Raw genomic sequence first — 15,000 nt, 5'->3', positions numbered from 1 at the left:
CAATCACTGGCTGTGCTGTGGGCAGTCTGTGTCTGCTTTGCATTGTTGTAATACCCGCCATTGTAGTGTTAGGCAGCTGGCTGTGAACAGCGCGTAGCGTTGCGCAGTTGGAGGTGAGCTGCCAGCAGTGGTGGATGTGAGGAGAGAGATGGCGGAGTTTTCAAATTTTTCATGAACTGCTATATTTATATGTGATGATATTAAGGTAAATACATTGTTTGTTCTCTATTAATATCTTTCATTTGCTAACTATCCCTATCAGTAGTTAGTGCCTTCCATAGTTTGAATCTTTCATTTAGCTGGCAGTAGTGGCGCTTGCTGTATTGCAGTAGTGGGAGAAACGAAGATTATTGTGAGGTAAGTGATTTAGTGATTTGTGAAAGGTATAGTTTAATGTTAGTCAGGGCCATTCTTTTGCAGGGAATTTTGAAAGTCAGATTGCGTTGCGCTAACAAAATATTGTGTGTCAGGTTAAGCACAGTCCTATATAAATTGTTCAAAGGGGACGTTTCATATGTCGACCCTTAGCCGAGGATACCTCACTGGAATCTTCTGATTTTTTCTTGTAGTTTGTGTATTTAGTGTAGCTTTTGTTTATTGCTAGCGCGTAATTGTAGAGAGAATCTCCTTTGTAGTTGTAGTTTTTCATTGTTGTAGAGTAAAACAGTTGTGGCATGCATGTAGATTTGCACCAAGTATTTCGCAGCTGCAATTAACTAGACATTATTTCCATTGCTACGTTATTTTATTTTGCTCTTCAAATTGTGTTTTTCTGTGTTGTCGTGTGAAATACTGTGACAATAATGGCGTGTGAAAAACGTAATACTAGGCTCCAAAGTAAACTGAGAAATGACAGTGAAAATGAAAGCAGTATGTTAGCGCCACCGAGTAATGAATTAACTAATGTTCAAAGTAGTAATTTGGTAACTGTGCACAGGGAAATGGAGCGGGCGTCAAACAATGGCGTGGACAGTGAAACAATTAGTGAAGAGGGAAGCATTATCGATCGACCGGTCGGCAATAGCTCGCCTCAGGAAGCCGAAATGACACGACACGATCTCGCAAATACTGTAGATTCAGGTTTTGGATCCTCACCGTTTTCTCAAATAAGTCAAGACACATTTTCTGCTTGTCAAAATGTGAATGTTTCCGGTGCAAATTCACAGCCGAAAAGCACTGAGGAACATATTTCAGACACCAATGCATTGTTATTACAATTAATACAACAAATGGGACAAACACAGCAAAAGCTTCAAAAGTTAGACACAATGGAACAAAATCAGAGACAAACACAGCAAAAGCTTCAAAAGTTAGACACAGTGGAACAAAATCTTAAAAAGTTAGACACAGTGGAACAAAATCTTAAAAAGTTAGACACAATGGAAAAAAATCTTCGGAAGTTAGACACCACACTTGAACAAACACGTGAAGATTTAACTACTGAGTTACATAACATTGAATCGAAATGTCAAAAAGTGTGTAATGACGTAAAAACACAAATTTGTGAGCATTTTCAGCCTATTTTTTCGCGGCATGAAAATGCATTACAGAATCACGAAGCAGCCATAAAAGAACTGCAAACCATTGTTCATGAAAATCATGAGACCTTGTGGGCTAAAATTGACTCAGTTGCATCTACCGATTCGGTTACACAACTTGCAAAAACTCAGGAAAACTTAAGGGACACAGTAGATACTCTGAAAATTGGTTCAGAAAGACACATGGAGGAAATTAGTTCATTATCAGAGAAAGTAGCCGAACTTTCGGATCAGGTCACTAACTTATCTACGAAGGTAGATGATAATCTGAATGACACAAAACCGGTAGTCTTTAATGACACAGAAGAGTGCGAACAAATTAAGAAACTGAAACAAAATCTGAATCAAATTAATACGCAACACCAAAGAGAAATCCGGGAAGTACAAGAACAGCTGACACAGGTAATACAAGAATTACGTATTTCAGAGGACACTCGCGCTCCAACACGGGAAGAGGAACTTAGAAATACGCAAAAGCCACAAAATAATAACACAGGGCATTTCGGTAATTATGAAAGAAATTGGCAAGGTACACCGAATTTTGAGATGGAACGGCCGACACGACCTAACAATGACCGATATGCGACTCGACGACATGATGATTTTGACTATAAGCTGTTCATTACTACACGTAAATTCAAAACATTTAAGAATTCTGGCAACGACATTCATCCACAAGCGTGGCTCCATCAATTCTCTCATTGTTTTCCTCCCAACTGGTCATTGGAGCACAGATTAGAATTTATGTGTGGCTACTTGGAGAATGAACCAGCTGTAAGAATGCGATCGGTAATTCACGATTGCCACAGTGAATGAGAATTTTACCATGCCTTCCTCTCAGCATATTGGTCTCAAGCCACACAAGACCGCGTAAAACATAACATCATAATGATGAAACATTTCGAACAATCTGAATTTTCCAGTCTTGTCAAATATTTTGAAGACATGTTGCACAAGAATCAGTACCTGTCAAACCCATACAGCCCCTCAGAACTCATCCGCATTTGCTTAATCAAACTGCCCGAACATTTGAAACATATTATTTTAGCAGGACGTTGCAAAGACGACATTGAAGCTTTTCAGGGACTGTTACAAGAACTAGAAATTGACACTGATAATCGCGGAACGCGAAAACAAGGACACAACAATTACATGTCACATCCGTCACAATTCCGTGACGACAGAAACAATAACCGGACACGACTGGTCTATTCTTACAACGCAAATCGTGACCAAAATAGACACCACCCGTACGACAACCGTTGGCAGAGTAATAATAGTTACAGAGAAAGATCGCATTTCCGTAGTAATGACTATCACAGAGACAATCAGAGAAACAGACAATATGGGAACCAAAACAATTATTATCAAGGGAGGCAGAATAACTTTAGACGCAACGGACCAGCGCGCAGTTACGATTCAGGGAGAAATTCTCCACCATGTGACCGACAAGAAAGAAACTACACGAACTACCGACATGACGACAGACGATGTGATCGTAACGACAGACCTGAATTGCATCAGAACTGGCGGGATTCAAACAGAGCAGGGCACTTTCGACAACGTGAATTTGTAGAAGTTAGGTCTCCTAATCCCAATAACGACGCGCGCCAACAAAGAAACAGACAATGACTCACACCGCAGGCAGCCGCTTGCGCCGGCTGGCTCAGAGAAAAATAACATTGACGCTAACCTTGAGCAAGATTCCAGTATTCTTTACGGACGAATACCGCATGATAATTGCATTCAAGTTGAAATTCTGCGTACTAGGAAGAGTAAAGGTTTACACCACATTTCTCATGTAAAACCATTTATTGACAGATAATCTGCCTTTTAACTTTGTCTTTGCCATAAAACGTTTCACTTCACGTTACTAGTATGCTTTAGAAACTGTTACCATGCAACAATGTTTGAAGTTAAATATCCAATCAAGAACCAAGAGAACTTATTTAAACAGAAATGACGAATGCATTGTTATAGTGAACAGACGTCACAGTGTTATTGTGTGTGTACATTCTTGCTTGTTTGTTGCACGATTACGTAACGACTACAAGGCTCACATACTTAGAACATTTACCAGTACTGCTAATGAGATTTTAATGCAACATTTTGGTTTATTTGAAAATACATTAGCTACACGATTTTTATCACGACGCTACTAATGAGTGACAATTTACAATGTTGCTTTTGCGGTGTATCTGTTTTATATCTGCACAGTTTTCTGAATTCTTCTGGAAAGAAAAACATGTTTTAGTAGTAACTTTTGTGGTATAGCAACAATGAGACAGCCTTTTTCGTGGCACAACATTACGTTACTGTACAGTACTTTGTTCATCACGCCAATAAGCATAATAACTACGACATCTATACGCAAAGCATTTCACTTTTGTTTATCATGAGGTAAGTACATTGGCTTCTGCAGAACTTAGCTTTCGGAGGAAAATAACTACGACACTTTCACAGAGATTATCTTACAACAAGATGCACATTTAGGGCTACAGGACACGCATTTGAGTGATTAATTTTGTACTTTAAAAATTTATTTTTTAAGATATTTGAAGTACAATGATACGAAGTTTTTCCATGATACATTTCATTCCATTGCTGTAATCTGTAACACCTGAGGGTATAATTACATTGATTCTCAGGGGGGTACACGCCTACTTTGTGTACCATGTGTTTGGCAAGCACAAGGAACCCTAGCTAATATGGTATTTGCTTATACAACTTTACACATCGGTACCATATTTCTCTAACACACAAATTACACAGCTATCTGATCATTTAACTGAGAGAGACAAACATTTATTTTTACTATATCAGTGACACATGTTTACGCAATTACACAGTTGGATAACTTCACACTTATGAAACTGTATTTTGTCTGTACTTTGTAAACTGTTCATATTTTTTTCGGAATCACTGTGATACTATGAGAGCTTTGAATGATATATTGGGTATGAGATCATGATTTTTAAAGTACGTTTGAGGTAGATGACACTATTTAAATGAGCAGAGAATTCTTTTTAGGCTTAGAAATTATTGGAGGAAGCTACGACGATTTTGAGATTTGACTGAGGTGTTATGATGTTATTATTACGACGACGATGTGTATTATGTTGTTGAGGAATGTTTATTATGCTACGTATTTCTTATGATGAAATACTGAAGAAGTGTCGACGAATAAGGTAAGGAATAATGAGTAGTGTTTAGGGACTCTGATTTGTGGAAAAGGTTGTTGGAAACCAAGAATCGTACTTTAAGAGTTATGAAATGTGTGTGTATATTCGTGAATGTATTACAATGCAGACGAAAATTTTTTTGGACACTGTTATATCAATAGCATTTTGTTTCTACAGATTTGCAACGCTAATTCTTGACCTGTGAAATATTTTTATGTGAGGCTGTCACTGTAGCGGTAAATATTTCCGTAAGAAAGTTAAGTGACCACCTGCACGTAATGCGTCGCGGGCACCCAGCTGTGTCAGACGCCTGGAGAAAAAGCCATTATTGCGAGCCCTTTTCAGCGGAACAGGTAGAAAAAAAAAGGGGACGTGGGACGTGTCAAACACCTGGAGAACAAGCCATTAGGGTGTGCCTTTCATCGCTAATGCGACACCCTCGTTACTTGAAAACATATGATTACTCGCACTTTGTGCTAATTACTGAAATGCTTATGAATTGATGGGAAATATTCATACATCTGCACACCTGATTACGACAAGCGTCTTTCTACGAGAGTTGAGAGAATTTCTACTAACTTATGAAATGTCACATGACTATTGAATGATATTTTTATGCTTTGGTTTGCGTAATTGCTTATTTCATTTGATACCTGTTTTTCAGCTGTGTTGCAGCATTGCTTTTATAAAATGAAATGCATTTGCTAATGTGAACACTTTCTGTCAACAGATTTATTAAATAATTATTTTCTGATCCACATTCTTCGAAAACGGAGCTCTTGGAATGGAGAGAACAATAAGAAGGGACTAATACCAGTAACTGCATTCATAATTTTCTTTTCAAGTACTTGGTAATTTCTTTTGTAGAATAAATTGTGATGCATCACTCTAATGTTAAGATGTGACATAGGTATTAGACATGGCCATTTTAGTGTAATATTTTTTCTGCTTGCGCTATGTCATGTTTAGGTATAAGTTGCTGCTGTTTGCCAGGCATAGTGTTATTGAATTTGACTTTTGCTCATTTATGCTGCTAGCTTTGCCAATTTGCATTTTTTTTTGCATTGCTGTTTGTGTTGATTTGTTATGTGATGCTGCATTGCCTCGTCCCTTGGTATATATATCTGAGCTCAGTAGATTTAAGTTAGCTTAAGATGGGGTAGGCTATATGAGAGAACGAGATGTGATGAATTGGAAGAAATGCATTGAGAAGCTATAAGAAAATGGTTTGGCCAAAAAAAAGTATTTGGAAAGAGGATATGAGCAAAAAAGTAGGGTTTAGGGACAACAGGTTTACGTAGGATTTTCTTGGAAATAAATGTTGAGGTAAGAAATGTGTGAACATATAAATACAGAAAGCATGCTTAGATAGAATTTTTGTGGTGGAAACAAAGGATGAAATAAGAGGAAAGATATATGAAGTTTTGTGTTGGACTGCAGTACCAAATGTTACACTGAAAACGAACCCTGTCCTTTCCTATTGGTGTTATCCCACTATGTGTTTGTGTACCCTTGAGTATTTGTTTTCTTCCTGTCTCTGTGTACTGTTTCATAGAATTTTTTTCTCTTCTAATACTAAGCTATATTCACTATGAGGAGGAATACTGTTATCCTCAAATATAAGTTGCATTAATAATATGTTATTTTCTTTGTAAAGTTGTTTACAATTCTGTTCTGTTTCAATGTTCATGTGTGAAATTAATGTTTCGAAAACTATTCTCATTATTTTATGTATGTACTTATGTCACTATTTTTGTAACACTCATGTATATGTTTATTTCTATTCTTTTGTAAAGCCTGTACTACAAATGTTATCTGTATTATTATGTTTTTAATTATGTATTTTGTACCTTTGTAATTGTATTCTTATGTTATAAAATTCTAATTGTCACCAGTTCATGACATTATTAACTTGTTAGTTACATTTCACTGCACACGTTTCTGTTGGTCATAGTACATGGACAATATGTGAGAAGCAGGAACTGATAGTGTTTGCACGTGTGTTAATAATTCAGCAAGGGACTGGATAACAGCATTGCTGGTTCTAAGGACAATTCCAAAAACTTTGTGAGCGCACAAGTGGTGGTTATGGACTTGCTACATTATTCGCAAGACTCTTCAATGGTGATTGTGCACCTGCACAGTCACAACAGATGGCTGCTGGCCGTCTCTGCAAGGACTACAGTGGGTCTACATCTTTGATGACTCACCAATACCATTATTTCTACAAGGACTGCAGTGGGTCTGCACCTCTGGTGGCCCACCAATACCATACTCTCTACCAGGACTACAGTGGGTCTGCTCTGTGATGACCTACCTACCAATATTCGTCCAAACTTCGAATGACTCTGCTGTGGGTTTGCTCTGTTGTGGCCCATTACCTGTCTGCATGTCGAGAGTCAGCACTGTCTTTCCGTTGGAAGGTCAACACTACTTCTTCAAGACTGCATGGAAATCCACTACTTCTATGTGCATTTTCTTTTACTGCTTGGACTTTGAGAAAAACTCTGCATTTTTACTGTGATGAACAATGTGGACTGTCTTTATGGACTGTGAGAAATTTTGATCTTTTGACCAACATAATATTAATAAGTGTGTGCATTTTATATCTTTGTTACTGTAATTGTGAAAAATTTTTGTCAAATCTGTATTGGCCAGGGCCCAACACCATTTGTAAAAATTTTTGTGGGGAGCATGGGGGCTATGTAAGTAGGCTGTTTACGTTTTCTCTATGTAAGTAGGCTGTTTAGGTTTTTTATTGGTAACGCCACCTCTGTATGACAATCACTGGCTGTGCTGTGGGCAGTCTGTGTCTGCTTTGCATTGTTGTAATACCCGCCATTGTAGTGTTAGGCAGCTGGCTGTGAACAGCGCGTAGCGTTGCGCAGTTGGAGGTGAGCTGCCAGCAGTGGTGGATGTGAGGAGAGAGATGGCGGAGTTTTCAAATTTTTCATGAACTGCTATATTTATATGTGATGATATTAAGGTAAATACATTGTTTGTTCTCTATTAATATCTTTCATTTGCTAACTATCCCTATCAGTAGTTAGTGCCTTCCATAGTTTGAATCTTTCATTTAGCTGGCAGTAGTGGCGCTTGCTGTATTGCAGTAGTGGGAGAAACGAAGATTATTGTGAGGTAAGTGATTTAGTGATTTGTGAAAGGTATAGTTTAATGTTAGTCAGGGCCATTCTTTTGCAGGGAATTTTGAAAGTCAGATTGCGTTGCGCTAACAAAATATTGTGTGTCAGGTTAAGCACAGTCCTATATAAATTGTTCAAAGGGGACGTTTCATGTGTTCACCCCTCCCACTACACATACTGACACATTGCCTCATGTCCCTTACTTTTGGGTAATCGTTGCGTGGAGCTGTTACTATTTAAACGTCGTCTGACTGCTGTCTATAAACTCATCACGCTAGGCTCGTAACAGACTATCGAAGAAAGCTGACACACGATGTAAAGTCAAATTGCAGCAGTTTGTACGTCTCATATGTTACAGCAGAGGAGCAACGTGTTTTGTCGACACTCACTGGACAATTGTAAAATTTACAAGCGTCTCGAATGCAGTGTTTCCCACGTATTCGCTCATTTCACGGTTCCGTTGGAGATGTTCTTCACCTCTTGACACAAAAAAGAAACGCAGTCGGTAGGACTCGAACCTACGCTCCCAGAGGGAATCTGATTTCTAGTCAGACGCCTTAACCACTCGGCCACGACTGCCGGTCGCAGAGGCGTGACTCGACAAGTGCAACTGCTCCTTTACAAGCAATCTGATGGCAGAACACAACACGACACGACATGGCCTCACTCGTTTCTGTAGCGCTTTCGCTGCCAGCACATTAGCCGTTAAGACAGTGTATTAATTTTCGCCTGGACGGGGGCTTGAACCCGGGACCCTTTGGTTGAAGGTCTAGCGCTCTACCGACTGGGCTGTCCGGTCCCTCAGCCGAGCGTTGTAGTACATGCTGCATGGTGTGCGAGTGATTCGCGTGTCGTAATTCCTGGCTTATGGCTCCAATGGCGACTTCACCGACTTCCCACTGACGCACCGCTGACGCTAGTTTTGTGTCGTCTTAAACGATGGACACACTTGCAAGCAGCTGCGAGATCTTAAGAAAAGAAACGCTGCACCACTGCTTTTGCCACACTCGAATGAACTGAATTGCGCTTCTTAGACAGAAATGAATGCTCGCTCTGTCCAACACTTTCAAGCACATCTGTGTACTCACAAACACGGCGACGGCGCGACAAAATGACGGGGGCGCGTTCGTGGGCCTGCGACTGCTTTCTGCAGTACTAGCGTCCGTGCGAGGTGAACCGGTAGCCACAACAGGCAGCGGACGTCGCGAAACAGTATTCTTAAAAAATTAATTTCCGTCTTGTTGAGAATGGTGTCACTGGTTTGGATCCGCTTTCACCCACGCATGTCACATGTGTGCGAAAATTTCTGCTCGTCTTTACGCAAAATCGCACGCAGCCGGTAGGATTCGAACCTACGCTCCCAGAGGGAATCTGCTTTCGAGTCAGACGCCTTAACCACTCGGCCACGACTGCCAGTAGCGCAAGACCTTCCCGACACGTGCAACTGGTACCGTTTAAAGCACTGCAGTGCCAGGAAACGGCGTAGCTGCATTCTTTTCCGTAGTGCTTACACCGCTACTAGACGTGCGGCTACCAAAGTATTAAAATTTCCGCCCGAACAGGGACTTGAACCCTGGACCCTTAGGTTAAAAGCCTAATGCTCTACCGACTGAGCTATCCGGGCTCACATTATGTGTTCACCCCTCCCACTACGCATACTGACACATTGCCTCATGTCCCTTACTTTTGGGTAATCGTTGCGTGGAGCTGTTACTATTTAAACGTCGTCTGACTGCTGTCTATAAACTCATCACGCTAGGCTCGTAACAGACTATCGAAGAAAGCTGACACACGATGTAAAGTCAAATTGCAGCAGTTTGTACGTCTCATATGTTACAGCAGAGGAGCAACGTGTTTTGTCGACACTCACTGGACAATTGTAAAATTTACAAGCGTCTCGAATGCAGTGTTTCCCACGTATTCGCTCATTTCACGGTTCCGTTGGAGATGTTCTTCACCTCTTGACACAAAAAAGAAACGCAGTTTGTAGGACTCGAACCTACGCTCCCAGAGGGAATCTGATTTCTAGTCAGACGCCTTAACCACTTTTTTTTTTTTTTTTTTTTTTTTTTTCTTTTTTTTTTTTTTTTGGGACTCGAACCCACAATCCCCGGTTTAGGAGACCGATGCCTGATCCATTTTTTTTTCTTCTTTTTTTTTTTGTTTTTTTTTTTTTTTGTTTTATTACGCCGTAACCACTTTTTTTTTTTTGAACCACTTTTTATTAAAATTTTTTATAAGTAATAGGCAGAAGGAGGCAAAGTGGGCAGGGGTCAAGAATAATCTGAGGCCTGGCCACAATGTCTCCACCATACCCATCACTGATTTTCGACCTTGTCGCTGCTATGATCCAAAAATACAACTGTCCACTTTAGCAAATTTATTTTTTTTTGTTTTTTTTTAATGTTTTTAATTTTTTTTTGTTTTTAATTTTTTTAATTATTGTTTCCTCTTTTTTTATGGTTTTTTATATTATCATGATTAAATGAAAGGAATTCGTTCGTGAAATAAGTAATGCCTCTCCATGTGCATAAAATGAAAAATATAACTCAATCTTCTACTTGTTGTTCCTGCCTTCATTTATTTTTAATTTTTTTAAATTTTTTATTTGTTGTCGTGTTTGACCATTTTGTCATAGTGGAAAATCAACAAAAATGAAAGTATAAGAAATGAAACAGACAATAATTCTGCACATAGTAATATAGTCACTCAATACTGTGTGCTTTAGGTTGATGGTGTTTAGCCTATCCCCATTCTATCAAATATAATTTGTAGCATATTACCATATTTCTTCTTGTGGTCTGCATACGTACGTATTTTGTGGTATTTGCACTGTAAGTATATCTTGAAATCTGTAACGGTGTCAGTTCCAGCGTCATGAGTTACGTAAGTTACATAATTTCCTAGGAGCCAATAGACGGCATTATTCTTCGTCTCTGGAAAATAACGGTCTTGTGGTCTGTGCAGCACTGACAGCGAGATGTACTGAGGTGAAGACCTTGTAATGAGAGCTATTTGCACCTTGAGCCAATTCCAGATATGTATATTGCCGCCGCAAGTGTATCGATGGATAATTGTGTCCACTAGTCGACATCGTTGACATAGATTGGTGTCACTGAGGCCAATTTCATATAATCTTTCGTTGGTGCTAATGATATTATTAACGGCTTTGTACCATGCTGTTCTTATGTCAGAAGATAAAACTTTTAAATTGATGTTTTGCCAGATAGCAGTCCAGTGTATGTGAGGAAACTGTCTCTCTACTTTATTCTTTCCTTCACACGTCTCCCAGACCCGCATAATATCTCTTGACGTTAGTTGACGTAGCCGTGTAACTTCGTCCCTCAAGTAGCTAAGTTCAATATAAAAGGCTCGCACGTGCTGGAGACGATTGTTAATTTTTTGCACATCAATAGGAGGCTGCAGGCTGCGAGGTTTTAGAATTTCAAAAAGTCGGCTTGAAATGCTTTCCGGTACTTCTCTAATGATAGTTAGTTGCCTTTTGACGAAGAGTGCAGAGGCTTTGTTGGTGATATTGATGAGACCTAAACCACCATTTCGGGGATGTAAGGTAGCCACTTTGGCGGTTACTCGAAACAGTTCTCCTTTCCACAGAAAATTTGTGATTCTGGACGTTATGTTCTTGGCTATCATTTTGGGTAGTGGAAAGAGCTGAGCGGTGTGGTATGCTGTAGCTAAGATACACGTGTTGATGTACTTAATCCTCTGAATCTGATTCATATTCCGTGATAAATTTTCCATTATAGCACCCTGCACTTTCCGTGCCGCAGCTTTCCAATTCAACGCAGTCATTTTCATTGGGCATGCGGTCAATGTGACACCAAGCGTCGTATGCTGCCTGACCAGCTTTGCCCACTCTACGTTTATGTGCTCAAAACCCCTAAGATGTAAAATTTTGCTTTTCTTTTCATTTGAATTTGCCCCAGACGCACTGCAGTAAGTCTGAATCACTGCACCTAACGTAGCTACATCGTCATTATTTCTGATTATGACGCCTACATCATCAGCATAAGCTTTTATAGCTGTTTTGCACCCTGACAGTGTTATACCTGTTAATTTATCGTGAATACGTTTAAGAAATGGGTCCAGTGAAATGGCAAATAGTGACATAGAAAGGGGGCTTCCCTGAGGAACACCGCGTCGTATTTGGAATTTTCTCGTAGCCTGACTGTTAACTGCTATGCATGCGTTTATTCCTGTCGCCACGTTTTTTATTACGTTTAAGGCTCGCTCCTGGAAACCGAGCTTTTTTAACGTCTTGAAAAGGTAGATATGATTCACGAGATCGAATGCTTTATGAAAATCCAGGAAAACCAGGGCACATTTGATGTTAGTGACGGAAGTGATTGCAATTATATCCCGAAATTCCGCTAAATTGTGAAACAGAGTTTTACCTGCAATGCAGTGTTGATACGGACTAATCAGTCGATTTGCTAAGGATGAAATTTTCTTGTTGAGAATTCTTGCTATTATTTTATAGTCCGCATTGAGCAACGAAATCGGTCGGAAGTTAGTAAGATCTTTGTGTCCTTTAGTTTTGGGGATAAGGACTATTTTACTTTCTTTAAATTCAGAGGGTATCATTGCGCCCTGAAGAACTTCATTTACAATCGCTGTAATTGTCCCTCCCACTATCGGCCAATAGCGGACATAAAATTCTGCAGGTAGACCATCAGGACCTGGGGATTTTTTCAGAGGGGAGGTACACAGAGTCACATAAACGTCCTCATTACAGACGTGCGACAGGAAGGTAACGTTGTCATCATCCGTCAGCTGTGGCACAAGAAAGTCGAGGAAATCATCAATAGATTCCTCGCAGCTGGAATTTTCGGAATATAGGTTATCGAAGTAGCGATAGATCTCATTCAAAATATCTTTCTGTGTCCTAAGACTTGTACCATTCGCCGTCCGTAATTCGTCGATAAGCATTGTTCTTCTGTTTTGAGCGTGCTTCAGAAGGTGGTATAGGGAAGTTGTTTCTTCCTCTGAGACAGATTTCGCCTTGGATTTTATTTTAAGTCCTTCCAGTTGATGCCTCTTAATGCTGAGTAATTTAGCCTTAATTTTTTTGATATCTGTCAGGCGAAGATGTGAACCAGATGTTTGACCATATAGCTCTCTGAGTACTGAGTAATAGAACTCTATAGTGTTCTTAAGATCTCTGGCCCTCTGAAAGCTATATTGCATTATCGTCTTTCTAAGTTTCGGCTTTGTCATTTTTGTCCACCATTCGACGGTAGTCGCGTATCTAGGAAGAGCACGCAGGCATAACGCCCATGCGTCTTTTATCTGATCTTCTAATTCACGGTCTTGTAACAGCGAGACATTTAAATTCCACTGGTTTTTGAAGCGGCGTATTGGCTGCGCTTGTAAATTTATACAGGCCAACACACCGGAATGGTCCGAAAAGTAGACAGGAACCGTTTCTGTTTTCAATAAAGCCGATTCGAGATTGTCGGTAATGTAGAATCTGTCGATTCTTCTGCATGCATTGGAAGTTGCATAAGTGTACTCGACAACAGCAGGGTGTTTGCATTCCCAAGCATCCTTTAGCTTTAAGCTAGTGACGAGATGTTTTAATTCAGCAGAATAATTAAAATTTGGACTCTGATCTTTCCTGTTGAGGACGCAATTAAAATCACCCCCCATTATAAGGTGACTGGGGTTTTTGCGTAATAAGTATATTACCTCGTCTTTAAAAAATCGTGTTCTGTCAGATCTATGTGAGCTGCCGGAAGGGGCATACAAGTTAATAAGGGACACGTCATAAATCTTGAGCCCTATTCCCCTTCCAGATTCCAGTCGTTCTACTTCCGTTACTGGAATCCCATCCCGGATTAAAAAAGCTGTCCCCACGCTAGTTTCGTGGGAGACATTTAGGTGAGCAACATACCCGGGAATATTTAAATCCGACGTGACAACTTCCTGCAGCAGGGCTATATCAGTTCCCGAGTCGTATAAAAATTCTTTTAGCGCTGCTATTTTCAATGCCGACCGTATTTTGTTAATATTGACAGTAGCAATAGTATAACACTGGGTCATTGCGTTATTACTCGTTGGATGTTAGGACAGTGAGTAAATAACATGCGACTAAATTATTACTTAGGAGACACAGAAAATTTAGACAGAACAGAACGTCCCAGTGAGAGGTTGCTAATTACAGTATTAGTGCAGTCTAGGTTTGAGATTTCCCTCCTGAATCAGTAGAAGATTGATTATCAGGAAGTTCCTCAGGAGATTCTTTCAATGACCCGTGCCTGACAGTTTCGTAACGCACATTTCGGGGTTTCGTGTCACTTTTCACGCTCTTTAACTTCGCTTGATTACGAGGAGCATTGACATTCGGTTGTGGCTTTAACTTTCTTCGTGGAGCATCCGAAGGCTCTGTGACGGGTTTTGTGGTGGTCGGTTGTGACGCCGATCCCGTCGGGTCGTCCAACTGTACGACACGGCCTGTACTGCTTAGCCCTGTCGTGTGGTCAGTACCCTTCGGGGAAGCACTAGCCGTTACAGAGGGTTGATCCAGACACACTAATTGTTCCTCGTGACTGTCAGGAGGCTGCTCGTCTTTGCAAACTGTGTCCCCTCCTGATGTTTCGCGGTTATTGCTAGAAACATCCCCGTTTTCGCAGTTTCCCACCAATTGGTTACGTTCTGATTGTTTACAAGCTTCCATCTGCATTTCCTGGAGTTGTGGCATTACTTCCTCCTCGCATTGTTTTTGTTTGCGTGCGGAGTGAGATTTGTCAGACAACTCGTCGTCAGAACAGCTATCAGTTATCTCATGGGGTCGTTTTTTTGTCTGCAATTCGGATGATGCGGGGGTGTCAACATCAGCCTTTTTATCTAAACATGGAAATTGAGTAATATCATTTACGGATAAATCAGAGTGGTTTGCTTGGGCAGTATCCACACCCAGGGGGATAGATACATTATTTGGCAAGACATCGTTTAGGGTAAGTTTCTGGCGTTGCGTTAGATTGCTTTTCAATACACAAACCCGCCGCGGACAATCCTGTCTAAAGTGGCCAGACTCATTACAAACATGACAGGTCGGTACTTGACCTGAATACACAATTTGCGCCCTGTAGCCATTTACAAATATATGAGACGGAA

General features: G+C 40.3%; 3 non-coding genes across 3 annotated transcripts; all 3 read right to left on the bottom strand.

Annotated features, from left to right (window-relative positions):
- Positions 1-8,360: 8,360 nt before the first annotated feature.
- Trnas-aga lies at positions 8,361-8,442 on the bottom strand. The gene has a single exon. It is a non-coding gene; the product is annotated as a tRNA-Ser (tRNA).
- A 752-nt stretch (positions 8,443-9,194) lies between these two features.
- Trnas-cga lies at positions 9,195-9,276 on the bottom strand. The gene has a single exon. It is a non-coding gene; the product is annotated as a tRNA-Ser (tRNA).
- Positions 9,277-9,414: 138 nt separating this feature from the next.
- On the bottom strand, positions 9,415-9,487 carry Trnak-uuu. Its single transcript has one exon. It is a non-coding gene; the product is annotated as a tRNA-Lys (tRNA).
- Positions 9,488-15,000: the final 5,513 nt, after the last annotated feature.

The sequence above is a fragment of the Schistocerca piceifrons genome, chromosome 3 (genome assembly GCF_021461385.2).
Source record: "Schistocerca piceifrons isolate TAMUIC-IGC-003096 chromosome 3, iqSchPice1.1, whole genome shotgun sequence".
NCBI classification, from domain to species: Eukaryota; Metazoa; Arthropoda; class Insecta; order Orthoptera; family Acrididae; genus Schistocerca; species Schistocerca piceifrons.
This window is presented reverse-complemented; position numbering and strand designations above follow the sequence as displayed.